Source organism: Pseudorca crassidens, chromosome 20, assembly GCF_039906515.1.
Source record: "Pseudorca crassidens isolate mPseCra1 chromosome 20, mPseCra1.hap1, whole genome shotgun sequence".
NCBI lineage: Eukaryota > Metazoa > Chordata > Mammalia > Artiodactyla > Delphinidae > Pseudorca > Pseudorca crassidens.
In genome coordinates, this window is record NC_090315.1 from 4053396 (window position 1) to 4067010 (window position 13615).

A 13615-nucleotide genomic window follows, 5' to 3' on the forward strand; every position below is an offset into this window, starting at 1 on the left:
CTAGGGCTGGGGCTGGGCATTTCGACTATCCATTCAGTCACTCAGTATTTCTTGAGGACCTACTGTGTGCTATGGCCTGAGTGATATCTGGGGCACACAGAGGAACCAACTCTGTTGTCCCTGATTCTTAATGACTCCAGGGCTGATGCTGGGATGTATAAACTACTCATTCAGTCACCTGGCACTTCTTGGAGACCTACTATGTGCTGAGGCCTGGGCTGGGCAAAGTTTGGATCACAGGAATGGACCAGAATTGCATGGTCTCTGACCGTGAAAGGCTGCAGGAGTGGTGCTGAGGATGTTCGCCAACTCATTCATTTACCTGACCATTCATGTCTACTGAGGACCTACTGTGTGCTAAGGCCTGGGTTGCATGATATCTGGGGCACAGGGAGTGCCAACTCTGTGGTCCCTGACTCTGAATGACTCCAAGTGCTGGTGCTGGGGATATACAACTGTTCATTCAGTCACCTGGCACTTCATCAGGACCTACTGTGTGCTGTGGCCTGGGTGATACCTAGAACACAGGGAAGACTCAGACACTGTGGTTCCTGACCCTACAGGATACCAGGGCCAGGTCAGGGGTTTTTCTCTTATTTATTCATTCACCTGATGTTTCTTCAGGACCTACTGTGTGCCAAGGCCTGTGAAGAAAATGCCAGGACAGAAGTAAAAAAGGCAGACAGATTCTCTCCTCCCAGGCCCCTCACTAGCTTCTTTTGTAGGGCTGGGAGCTGAGGGAGCTGGTGGACTGGGAGGCAGATGTGTCTCCATTTGTTATATGTCTGCATCTCTCCCTTCCTGGCTTAGCTGAAGATCACTTGTGCTTGAGTTATTTTCGAGGCTTGACGTATCAGTTTCTGATAAATTACAACAATTTTTCAACCTTTCTTGGGGGGCCAAGGAAATCTAAATATGGACTGGTCACTGGCTGATATTAAGAAATTATTTATTTCATTATGTGATAATAATATTGTGGTTGCAAAGATTTTCTTTATTTCTTAGAGATGCAGGCTTAGGTATTTACCAGTGAAGTGAGATATGTCTGTAATTTACTTTAAAATAGACCTGAATAGATAGCTAGTGGGAAGCAGCCGCATAGCACAGGGAGATCAGATTGGTGCCTTGTGACCACCTAGAGGGGTGGAATAGGGAGGGTGGGAGGGAGGGAGATGCAAGAGGGAAGAGATATGGGGATATATGTATATGTACAACTGATTCACTTTGTTATAGAGCAGAAACTAACACACCATTGTAAAGCAATTATACTCCAATAAAGATGTTAAAAAAAAACAACTAGACCTGGAAAATATACATATAGACATATTTTCATGACTATTTTAAAAGCAAATATATGTTATAAAATGCGGTAAATTTCATTATTTAAAAAATTTTAGGTATTATATTTTTATGTTATCAAAATTATCATTATTATTATTATTTTTGTGTGTGTGTGCAGCACGGGCCTCTCACTGTTGTGGCCTCTCCCTTTGCGGAGCACAGGCTCCGGACGCGCAGGCTCAACGGCCATGGCTCACGGGCCCAGCCGCTCCGCGGCATGTGGGATCTTCCCAGACCGGGGCACGAACCCGTGTCCCCTGCATCGGCAGGCGGACTCTCAACCACTGCGCCACCAGGGAAGCCCCCAATATTATTTTTTAAAACACATCTTTGTTGGAGTATAATCGCTTCACAATACTGTGTTAGTTTCTGTTGTACAACAAAGTGAATCAGCCATATGCATAAATATATCCCCATATCCCCTCCCTCTTGAGCCTCCCTCCCACCCTCCCTATCCCACCCCTCTAGGTGGTCACAAAGCACTGAGCTGATCTCCTTGTGCTATGCTGCTCTTTCCCACCAGCCAACTATTTTACATTTGGTAGTATATATATGTCGATGCTCCTCTCACTTCTCCCCAGCTTCCCCCTCCCCTCCCCCGTGTCCTCAAGTCCATTCTCTATGTCTACATCTTTATTTCTGCCCTGCCACTAGGTTCATCAGTACCATTTTTTTTTTTTTTTAGATTCCATATATATGTGTTAGCATACGGTATTTGTTTTTCTCTTTCTGACTGATTTCACTCTGTATGACAGACCCTAGGTCCATCCACCTCACTACAAATAACTCAATTTCGTTTCTTTTTATGGCTGAGTAATATTCCATTGTATATATGTGCCACATCTTCTTATCCAGTCATCTGTCGATGGACACTTAGGTTGCCTCCATGTCCTGGCTATTGTAAATAGAGCTGCAATGAACATTGTGGTACATGACTCATTTTGAATTATGGTTTTCTCAGGGTATATGCCCAGTAGTGGGATTGCTGGATCATATGGTAGTTCTATTTTTAGTTTTTAAAGGAACCTCCATACTGTTTTCCATAGTGGCTGTATCAATTTACATTCCCACCAACAGGGCAGGAGGGTTCCCTTTTCACCACATCCTTTCCAGCATTTATTGTTTCTAGATTTTTTAAAATTTATTTATTGGCTGCGTTGGGTCTTCGTTGCTGTGCGCGGTCTTTCTCTAGTTACGGCGAGCCGGGGGGGCTACTCTTCGTTGTGGTGCGCAGGCTTCTTATTGCGGTGGCTTCTCTTGTTGCAGAGCATGGGCTGTAGGCGCTCAGGCTTCAGTAGCTGTGGCACACATGCCCAGTGGTTGTGGCTCACGGGCTCTAGAGTGCAGACTCAGTAGTTGTGGTGCACGGGCTTAGTTGCTCCGCGGCATGTGGAATCTTCCCGGACCAGGGCTCAAACCCGTGTCCCTGCATTGGCAGATGGATTCTTAACCACTGTGCCACCAGGGAAGTCCCTGTTTCTAGATTTTTTGATAATGGCCATTCTGACTGGCGTGAGGTGATACCTCATTGTAGTTTTGATTTGCATTTCTCTAATAATTAGTAATGTTGAGCATATTTTCATGTGCCTCTTGGCCATCTGTGTGTCTTCTTTGGTGAAATGTCTATTTAGGTCTTCTGCCCATTTTTTAATTGTTTTTTTTTCTGATATTGAGCTCCATGAGCTGTTTTTATATTTTGGAGATTAATCCTTTGTCCATTGTTTCACTTACAAATATTTTCTCCCATTCTGAGCGTTGTCTTTTTGTCCTGTTTATGGTTTCCTTTGCTGTACAAGAGCTTTAAAGTTTAATTAGGTCCCATTTGTTTATTTTTGTTTTTATTTTCATTACTCCCAGAGGTGGGTCAAAAAAGATCTTGCGGTGGTTTATGTCAAACAGTGTTTTTCCTATGTTTTCCTCTAAGAGTTTTATAGTGTCTGGTCTTACATTTAGGTCTTTAATCCATTTTGAGCTTATTTTTGTGTACAGTGTTAGGTAGTGTTCTAATTTCATTCTTTTACATGTAGCTGTCCAGTTTTCCCAGCACCACTTATTGAAGAGGCTGTCTTTTCTACATTGTATGTTCTTGCCTCCTTTGTCATAAATTAGGTGACTATATGTGTGTGGGTTTATCTCTGGGCTTTCTATCCTGTACCATTGATCTATATTTCTGTTTTTGTGCCAGTACCATACTGTCTTGATTACTGTAGCTTTGTGGTATAGTTTGAAGTTGGGGAACCTGATTCCACCAGCTCCGTTTTTCTTTCTCAAGATTGCTTTGGCTATTCAGGGTTTTTTGTGTTTCCATACAAATTGTAAAATTTTTTGTTCTAATTCTGTGAAGAATGCCATTGGTAGTTTGATAGGGATTGCATTGAATCTGTAGATTGCTTCTCTGATCTTCCAATCCAAGAACATGGTAAATTTTTCCATCTATTTATATCATCTTTGATTTCTTTCATCAGTGTTTTATAGTTTTCTGAGTACAAGTCTTTCGCCTCCTTAGGCAGGTTTATTCCTAGGTATTTCATTCTTTTTGTTGCAGTGGTAAATGGGAGTGTTTCCTTAATTTCACTTCCTGATTTTTTGTTGTTGGGGTATAGGAATTACCAGAGATTTCTGTGCATTAATTTTGTATCCTGCAACCTTACCAAATTCATTGATTAGTTCTAGTAGTTTTCTCGTGGCATCTTTAGGATTTTCTATGTATAGTATCATGTCATCTGCAAACAGTGACAGTTTTACTTCTTCTTTTCCAATTTGTGTTATTTTACTTCTTTTTCTTCTCTGATTGCTGTGGCTAGGACTTCCAAAACTATGTTGAATAAGAGTGGTGAGAATGGACATCCTTGTCTTATTCCTGATCTTAGTGGAAATGCTTTCAGTTTTTCATCATTGAGTATGATGCTTGCTGTGGGTTTGTCATATATGGCCTTTATTATGTTGAGGTAGGTTCACTCTGTACCCATTTTGTGGAGAGTTTTTATCATAAATGGTGTTGAATTTTGTCAAAAGCTTTTTCTGCATCTATTGAGATGATCATAATCGTTTTTATTCCTTAATTTTTTTATGTTCTGTATCACATTGATTGATTTGCATATATTGAAGAATCCTTGCATCCCTGGGGTAAATTCCACTTGATCATGGTGTATGATCCTTTTAATATGTTGTTGGATTCTGTTTGCTAGTATTTTGTTCAGGATTTTTGCATCTATGTTCGTCAGTAATATTGGTCTATAATTTTCTTTTTTGTGATATCTTTTTTGGTTTTGGTATCAGGGTGATGTTGGCTTCATAGAATGAACTTGGGAGTGTTCCTCCCTCTGCAATTTTTGGAAGAGTTTGAGGATTGGTGTTAGCTGTTCTCTAAATGTTTGATAGAATTCGCCTGTGAAGCCATCTGGTCCTGGATTTTTGTTTGTTGGAAGGTTTTTAATTACAGTTTCAATTTCATTACTTGTGATATGCCTGTTTACATTTTCTAATTCTTCCTGGTTCAGTCTTGGAAAATTGTACCTTTCCAAGAATTTGTCCATTCCTTTGTAATTGTCCATTTTATTGGCATATAGTTGTTTGTAGTAGTCTCTTATAATCCTTTGTATTTCTGCAGTGTCAGTTGTGATTTCTCCCTTTTCATTTCTAATTTTATTGATTTGTGTCCTCTCCCTTTTTTTCTTGATGAATCTGGCTAAGGATTTATCAATTTTGTTTATCTTCTCAAAGAACCAGCTTTTAGTTTTATTGATTTTGCTATTGTTTTCTTCATTTCTATTTATTTCTTCTCTGATCTTTATGATTTCTTTCCTTCTACTGACTTTGGGTTTTCTTTGTTCTTCTTTCTCTAGTTGTTTAGGCGTAGGGTTAGATTGTATATTTGAGATTTTTCTTGTTTCTTGAAGTGAGATTGAATTGTTACAAACTTCCTTCTTAGAACTGCTTTTGCTGCGTCCCATAGGTTTTGGGTCGTCATGTTTTCATTGTCATTTGTTTCTATTTTTTTTTGGTTTTTTTTTTTTTTTTTTTTTTTTTTTTGCAGTACACGGGCCTCCCACTGCCGCGGCCTGTCTTGCTGCGGAGCACAGGCTCCGGACGCACAGGCCCAGCGGCCATGGCTCACGGGCCCAGCCGCTCCACGGCATGCGGGATCCTCCCGAACCGGGGCACGAACCCGTGTCCCCTGCATCGGCAGGCGGACTCTCAACCACTGCGCCACCAGGGAAGCCCTCTATGTATTTTTTTATTTCTTCTTTTATTTCTTCAGTGATCTCTTGGTTATTTAGTAGCGTACTGTTTAGCCTCCATGTATTTGTGTTTTTTACAGTCTTTTTCCTGTAATTGAATTTCAGTCTCATAGCATTGTGGTCAGAAAAGATGCTTGATATGATTTCAATTTTCTTAAATTTTCTGAGGCTTGATTTGTGACCCAAGATGTGATCTATCCTGGAGAATGTTCCATGTGAACTTGAGAAGAAAGTGTGTTCTGCCACTCTCAGTTGGAATGTTCTATAAATATCAATTAAATCTACCTAGTCTATTGTGTCATTTAAAGCTTGTGTTTCCTTATTTATTTTCTGTTTGGATGATCTGTCCATTGGTGTAAGTGGGGTATTAAAGTCCCCTACTATTACTGTCGATTTCCCCTTTTAGAAGCAAATATATGTTATAAAATATGGTAAATTTTGTTAAAAATTTTTAGGTATTATATTTTTATGTTACCAAAATTATTTTTAAAGGTATTGAATACGGGCGCTTATTGTATTTTATACCTTTCTGTGTAATTGAGAATTTCCAAACAAAAATTTTTTTAAAAAGGAGTCCTATGCTGCATTACAACACAGGAGAATTCATTGGTCACACTCGGCCGAAAAGCATTCTTCATTCATAACTGAAAAATATTTTTCAGTGATCTCTTTTTCTGGAGCCGAACAAATCACAGTGAGATCAAAATAATCATAAGGAATTCTTTTAATAAATCTTATGCCCAAACTTTGTGAAATGATAACATCCACCCCCCTTGTCTAAGGACACAAGGGGTCTCAGATGACAATGGATAAAAGCAAGATGGAAAACTGTTCCACATGTTACCATTTGTGTAGAAAGGTGTACTATACAACTTTTTGGAATATTTATGTATATAAAAAATCCACATAAATATTTGCTTATATATGCATAGAGTGTTCTGGAAATATACCAGGAAACTGTTCGGGGTGGTTGCCTCCAGAGAGAGGAACTTGCTGGCTGTGGGGGAGGGGGAGGATGGGGTAAGATTTTTATTTTTCTTTTACTTTATAAATTGGGGACATATGGATTACATAAAATAATTTTTTAAAATAATTAATTTATTTTTGGCTGCGTTGGGTCTTTGTTGCTGCGTGTGGACTTTCTCTAGTTGCATCGAGCGGGGGCTACTCTTCATTGTGGTGCACAGGGTTCTCACTCCCGTGGGTTCTCGTTTCGGAGCACGGGCTCTAGGTGTGCAGGCTTCAGTAGTTGTGGCACGTGGACTCAGTAGTTGTGGCTCATGGGCTCTAGAGGGCAGGCTCAGTAGTTGTGGTGCACGGGCTTAGTTGCTCCATGGCATGTAGAATCTTCCCAGACCAGGGCTCGGACCCATGTCCCCTGCATTGGCAGGTGGGTTCTTAACCACTGCAGCACCAGGGAAGTCCCATCAAATAATTTTGTAGAGGTCATGCCATGTGATTGACACTTGTCTTCCACCGAAACAGCAGATGGATTGCATTAGTGATTACCATGTTTCACTCTTCCCTGTAGCCACACCATTGGGTAGGCCCTTCCTAGGATATTCCTGGCTTGGCCATGGGGCCTGCTTTGGCCGATGGGATTAGAAACAAACTTGAAGCTGTGCCTGTGTGTCCCCATTCTCATAAATCCCTGCTCTGTCCAGGAGAGCACACCCAGGCAAGATGTGAGTCAGCTGAACCCTTCTGTACCAGCCAGCCCCCATCCAACCCACAGCTGACCACAGATGCATAACTGAGCCCTTCATGCATTACAGTGGGGTTTCAATGGCCATGCACCTGCTGTGAGCACACCAAGAGTGAGGGTGCTATGGCGCCCCCCCTTCACATGCCCCTTAAGAGTGGTGCTTCGCCCCTGTGGTGGGCTTGGGTTTCTTCCCATACACCCCCAGTTGCACGCCTCTTGGGCTGGGAAGTGCAGCTTGGTAGCACAGACCCTCTGTGTCAGTCTCTCTCTGTTCTGCCTGCTGCCAACCAGCTGCTGTGCTCTCCTCCAAGCTTCTGAGGCTCCCTTTCTGTCCCAGCTGAAAGGGCTTTGAAGGGGCTTCCCAGGGTGCAGGAACCTTTCCTCTTTCACAGCTCCCTCCTAGGGGCACAGGTCCTGTCCTGCTTCCTCCGGTTTGTTTGGTTTTTTTTTCCCTTTCTTTCATCCTACCCTGCTACATGGTGATATTTCCTGCACTTCTGGTGTCTGAGTTCTTCTACCAGCATTCAGTAAGTTATGCTATGAGAACTGTTCCACGTGGAGATGTACTTTTGATGTATTTGTGGAAGGAGATGAGCTCCACGTCCTTCTTTTCTCTTCTATTCTGCTATCTTGATTCACCTGCCTCCAGAGCTTTCTTTATCCCAGGAGCTGAGAACATTGTTGGCTCAGTGAATGACCTCACAAACAACAGCCAGGCATAATGCTATTATTACAGTCATCATCAAAAATTCTAAGGGCTACATGCTGTGTGATTCCACTTATGTGATACCCTATAATGTTATATAAGACAGGAAACAAAGCAGTGGTAGCCAGAGGCTGGGGGCAGGAGGAGGAGACTGACTACAAAAGACGTAAGGGAATTCTTGGGTCCTCTACATCCTGGTTGTAGAGGTTACATGCCTGTATGAGTTTGTCAGAGTTAGAATTCTACACCCAAAATGAGTGCGTTTTACTGTACGAACTTTAAAAAAATTTTTTTTTATTGTAGTATAGTTGCTTTAAAATGTTGTGTTCATTTCTGCTATACAGCAAAGTGAGTCAGTTATACATTTACGTATATCCCCTCTTTTTAAGATTTTCCCATATAGGTCATTACAGAGTATCGAGTAGGGTTCCCTGTGCTAAAGAGTACGTCCTTATTAATTGTTTTATATATGGTAGTGTGTATATGTCAATCCAAGTCTCCCAATTTATCCCCCTCTTTCCCCCGGTAACCATAAGTTTGTTTTCTACATCTGTAACTCTATTTCTGTTTTGTAGATAACTTCATTTGTACCCCTTTTTTAGATTCCACATATAAGTGATATCATATGATATTTGTCTTTCTCTGTCTGACCTTACTTCACTCACTATGATAATCTCTAGGTCCATCCATGTTGCTGCAAATAGCATTATTTCATTTCTTTTTTATGGTTGAGTAATATTGCATTGTATATAGTACCACGTCTTCTTTCTTTCCTCTGTTGATGGACATTTAGGTTGCTTCCATGTCTTGGCTATTGTGAATAATGCTGCTATGAACATTGGGGTGCATGTATCCTTTAGAATTATATTTTTTTCTGGATATTTGCTCAGGAGTGGGCTGCTGGATCATATGGTAACTCTATTTTTAGTTTTTTGAGGAACCTCCATACTGTTCTCCTTAGTGGCTACACCAGTTTACATTCCCACCAACAGTGCAGAGGGTTCATTTCTGTCCACACCCTCTCCAGCATTTGTTATTTGTAGACTTTTAAATGATGGCCCCTGAATTGACTTCTTGCACCTGGCAAGTTGCTGCTATCTGGAGCTCAGCTTTCCTGGGCTCCTGCATTTACGGGAGTTCAGAAGCAGCCCCCACCCCAGTAAGCCCAGCATCTTAAGAATGACCATAGGGCTTCCCTGGTGGTGCAGTGGTTAAGAATCCACCTGCCAATGCAGGGGGCATGGGTTCAAGCCCTGGTCCGGGAAGATACCACATGCCACGGAGCAACTAAGCCTGTGCGCCACAACTACTGAGCCTGCACTCTAGAGCCCACAAGCCGCAACTACTGAAGCCCGTGTGCCTAGAGTCTGTGCTCCTCAACAAGAGAAGCCACTGCAATGAGGAGCCTTTGCACCACAACAAAGAGTAGGCCCCGCTCACCACAACTAGAGAAAGCCCACGCACAGCAACGAAGACCCAATGCAGCCAAAAATAAATAAATAAATTTTTAAAAATACTTAAAAAAAAAAAAAGGAATGGCCATAAAGCACTTTCTGAATATAGTGATGCTTTCCCCGTGGCACGGATTCAAGGAAAGGCATTTGGCCCTGTCTCACGGAGCCTAATGATAGAGTAAGAGAGAAACTCAGTAATAAGAAAGCAAATTCAGCATCCCCAAGTTTTCCCAGGTCCTTCCTGTGTATCAGGCAAGATCATTTCTGGTCGTTCCATGTCATTTAGTCATCAGTTAGGACTTAATAGATTGCATTTGTCTACCCAGAAAACTATTGGAAAAGCAATAAGCTGCACAAATTAGCACATTGAATATGTCATTCCTGATGTGTAAACCTATAAATAAATTCAACCCAGCTCGAAATTTTATTCCAACTTCTGAGGCCAAGCACTATTAAAACCCGTTCCTGAGGCCATTTTCTAGATTCTGATATGAATGTTGATAAATACTTTGGGGAGTCCTTCATCCATTTCCTAATCTCTTTTCTTATACCAACCTCTAGACCACTTGAGAATCAGACCTTTCTTTCTGTCTTTTCTTTCTTCCCTTCCTTCCTCCCCTCATTCTTCCTTTCTTCTTTTTAAATCAGTGAAGCCATAATATTGGTAAGCTAAAAGGGAAATTGGTTAACCTTCATCCATGGCTATCTCAGGCAAATGTGAATTAGTTGGTATGTTTTTTGTTTTAAGGTTTCTTAGCCGCTTAGAGTTTCAAAATCTCAAAATTCTCCCACAAGTCCTCATTCCAATAACCAGGATACCAACTGTTCCTAATTAATATCAAACATTCTACTTAAGAGACCTGCCAAAATTGTGAATTAACCTGGCACTGTAGCTCATTCTTTGATATTTAGCAAGCACAGCCTGATAGCTACAAGCAAGTCTTTCAACTATGTTACAAAAATGGCTTGTGTTCTACTCCATGCCTTAAAGCAAAAATTTTAAGAAATAAGCCCTTTTTTCTTCTTGCTTTATACTATTCAGTTCCACTATGAACAAACATCATACATATTTCTTGGACTGGCACTTCTTGTCCTCTTTGAATTCGTCCAAAGCAAAAGCCATCTAGACCGCAGCTGATCAGCTGTTTTACAGTTGCTATGAAGGCATATTACTTCCATGGCACAAAATATGATTAGGAGCCTTACACTGCTTTGCTCCATTTCATCCAATAACCGTACTTTAATAATAATTCCACATTTTCTAAGGATCTTTTGCCTAAAACCCACTCAAGGCTACCAATATCTATATTGGTAGGTTTCCTTGTTTGACAGCAAAAGAACTTAATCTAATTTTAAAATGAAAACAAGGGACTTCCCTGGTGGCACAGTGGTTAAGAATCCACCTGCCAATGCAGGGGACATGGGTTTGATCCCTGGTCTGGGGAGATCCTACATGCCACGGAGCAACTAAGCCCATGTGCTACAACAACTGAGCCTGTGCTCTAGAGCCTGCGAGCCACAACTACTGAGCCCACACACCACAACTACTGAGCCCATGTGCCGCCACTACTGAAGCCCTTGTGCCTAGAGCCTTTGCTCTGCAACAAGAGAAGCCACCACAATGAGAAATCCACACACCGCAACAAAGAGTAGCCCCCGCTTGCTGCAACTAGAGAAAGCCTGTGCACAGCAACAAAGACCCAGCACAGCAAAAAATAAATTAAATAAGTAAATAAATAAATAAAATAAAATGAAAACAAAATGCTTGTGGGAAACAACCTACCAGAACATGAAACACGTCAGCTCTAGCAAGCAGAGTAGCAGGAACTCAGGAGCCATCTTAAAATTGTGGCCAAAGGATGACTCATATTCAGCTTCCTCCTGAGTCCCAAGGAGAGAGTATATGACTGGATTAAAGTGAACTGTGTACAGCTGGCCATGCAAACAAAACCTCAGTGAATGACATCAGAACAGCCCAACCAACACAGCTGGGGGAAGGAGTCTGTATTTGTGTATGCATGGTTTCTATTTGTATTGTAGACAAAAACAACACATTTCATAATTTTAACTTTAAAAAGTTTATGTGTTTATAACTATGCCACCATATTATATAGTTATGAAAATTACATTCTCAATAAACTACAAAGCATTGTTTTGTGAGCATAGACATCCACCTCATTCTTTCCAGTGACTGCTTAATAATCTACTGAACTGATTTTCCACAATTAAGTAACAAATTTACTACTACTGGACATTTAAATCATTCCAAGTTTTTTACAATTCTGTAATGAATGTGCTTATGCATCTATATTTCTGTACCTGTGCTTTTCGAGAAGATAAATTCTTAGATGTAGAATTGCAGCAGTGGTTAATTACATTTTAAATACTGACAGGTCACACCATATTGCCTTCTAAAATGGCTTTCCACCTATTTACCCTCCCAATGTAATATAAAAATATGGTTTCTCACATCTGCAACCATACTGGATATTATCCATAAAATGTGTGCTGGTTTGTGTTGGTGATGAGGACTTTTAAAATTTCCATTTATCTGATCATTAGTGCAATTAAAATCTTCCTTTATTTGACTGTTTTAATTTCTTCATTTAAGATTTGCTGTTATACTGTGTATCTCATCTTATCAGACTTTGTCAGACTGTGTATCTTACCTTATCCTTGCTGCTTTCCAACAGCCCTTTTTTAAGGGCTATATGCTTCGTAATATATGGTTAAAATATATCTCAGTCTGGGGGCTTCCCTGGTGGCACAGTGGTTGAGAGTCCGCCTGCCAATGCAGGGGACACAGGTTCGTGCCCCGTTCTGGGAAGATCCCACATGCCACGGAGCGGCTAGGCCCGTGAGCCATGGCCACTGAGCCTGCATGTCTGGAGCCTGTGCTCCGCAACGGGAGAGACCACAACAGTGAGAGGCCCACATACCGCAAAAAAAAAAAAAAAAAATATATATATATATATATCTCAGTCTGTCATGTGCCTTTTAACTTTGAATACAGTGTCTTATACCATGGAAAAGTTTAAATTTTTTACATGGTCCTATCACTCTGTCTCTCTTCATGACTTCTGGACTCTGTGTCCTGCTTACCAAAGCCTTCCTGAACTCAAAGGAATAGAAATATTCTACATTCTCTTCTAGAATCTTAATATTGTTTCCTATTACATCTTTAATCATATTGAATGAACTTCTCTGTAAGGGGTGAAATGTGGATCTGACCTTATTTCCAGTTGGATAACTGTCAAGCACCATTTAAGTAAGCCATCTCTCCCACTGACACATCAAAAATAATTACTTTTGCAATAAACTAAATTCATGGGTATATGATCTTTTTCAAAAATTTCCTTGTGATGCTTTCCTATTTACCATTCTACATGATTTTCAGAACAAAACTGTCAATGTAAAGATATCCTATAGGGATTGTGACTGGAATTGACTGTACAAATATGTTAACAATATTGAAACTTCCATCTGGAAACACAGATCTCCATTTATTCAGAACCTCTATTCTCCTTAACAAAGGTTAATAATTTCCTTCTTATATATAAAACCATGAGTAAATTCATCTATAATTTTTTTTTCTTCTGGGTTTGATATTAGGGTTGAATTAGCCTCATGAAAGAAGTATTCCAAATACTGCAAAATAATCCATTTCATTATTTTTTCTACACTCTAGAGCAGCTTAATTATGATTCCTTGAAGGTTTAGAATTAATCTGTTAACCCAGGTGTCTTAGAAGAGGGCTACACTACTCAAGTTCTGTTTCTTCCATTTTAAATATTAGGAATTTTTACTTTCTGCCTTGAATAAATATAGTCTTACATTCTTCCCAGTAAATTCTAGTTCTTTTGTTCCAGTCTTATCCAGAGTTCTAGAATTTCCTAAAACATATTCTATGTATCAGGTCACACTGAATTTCCTCACCAACAAAGGAACACAGCCTTATTTTGTGGTGATCTCAAGCTTTAAACATACTACTCATGCTAACCCTCATATACATTGTTTCAGTTCCAAAATTGTTATTATCTCCAAGTACATATACTGCCTTCCAGAGTTCACTGTTTAAAAATAACTTTCAAGCAGACTCTGAAGAATACTGAGCTAACATTATGGAGCACTTAGTCTGGGTCAGGCACTGTGCTGAGCACTTGTATGC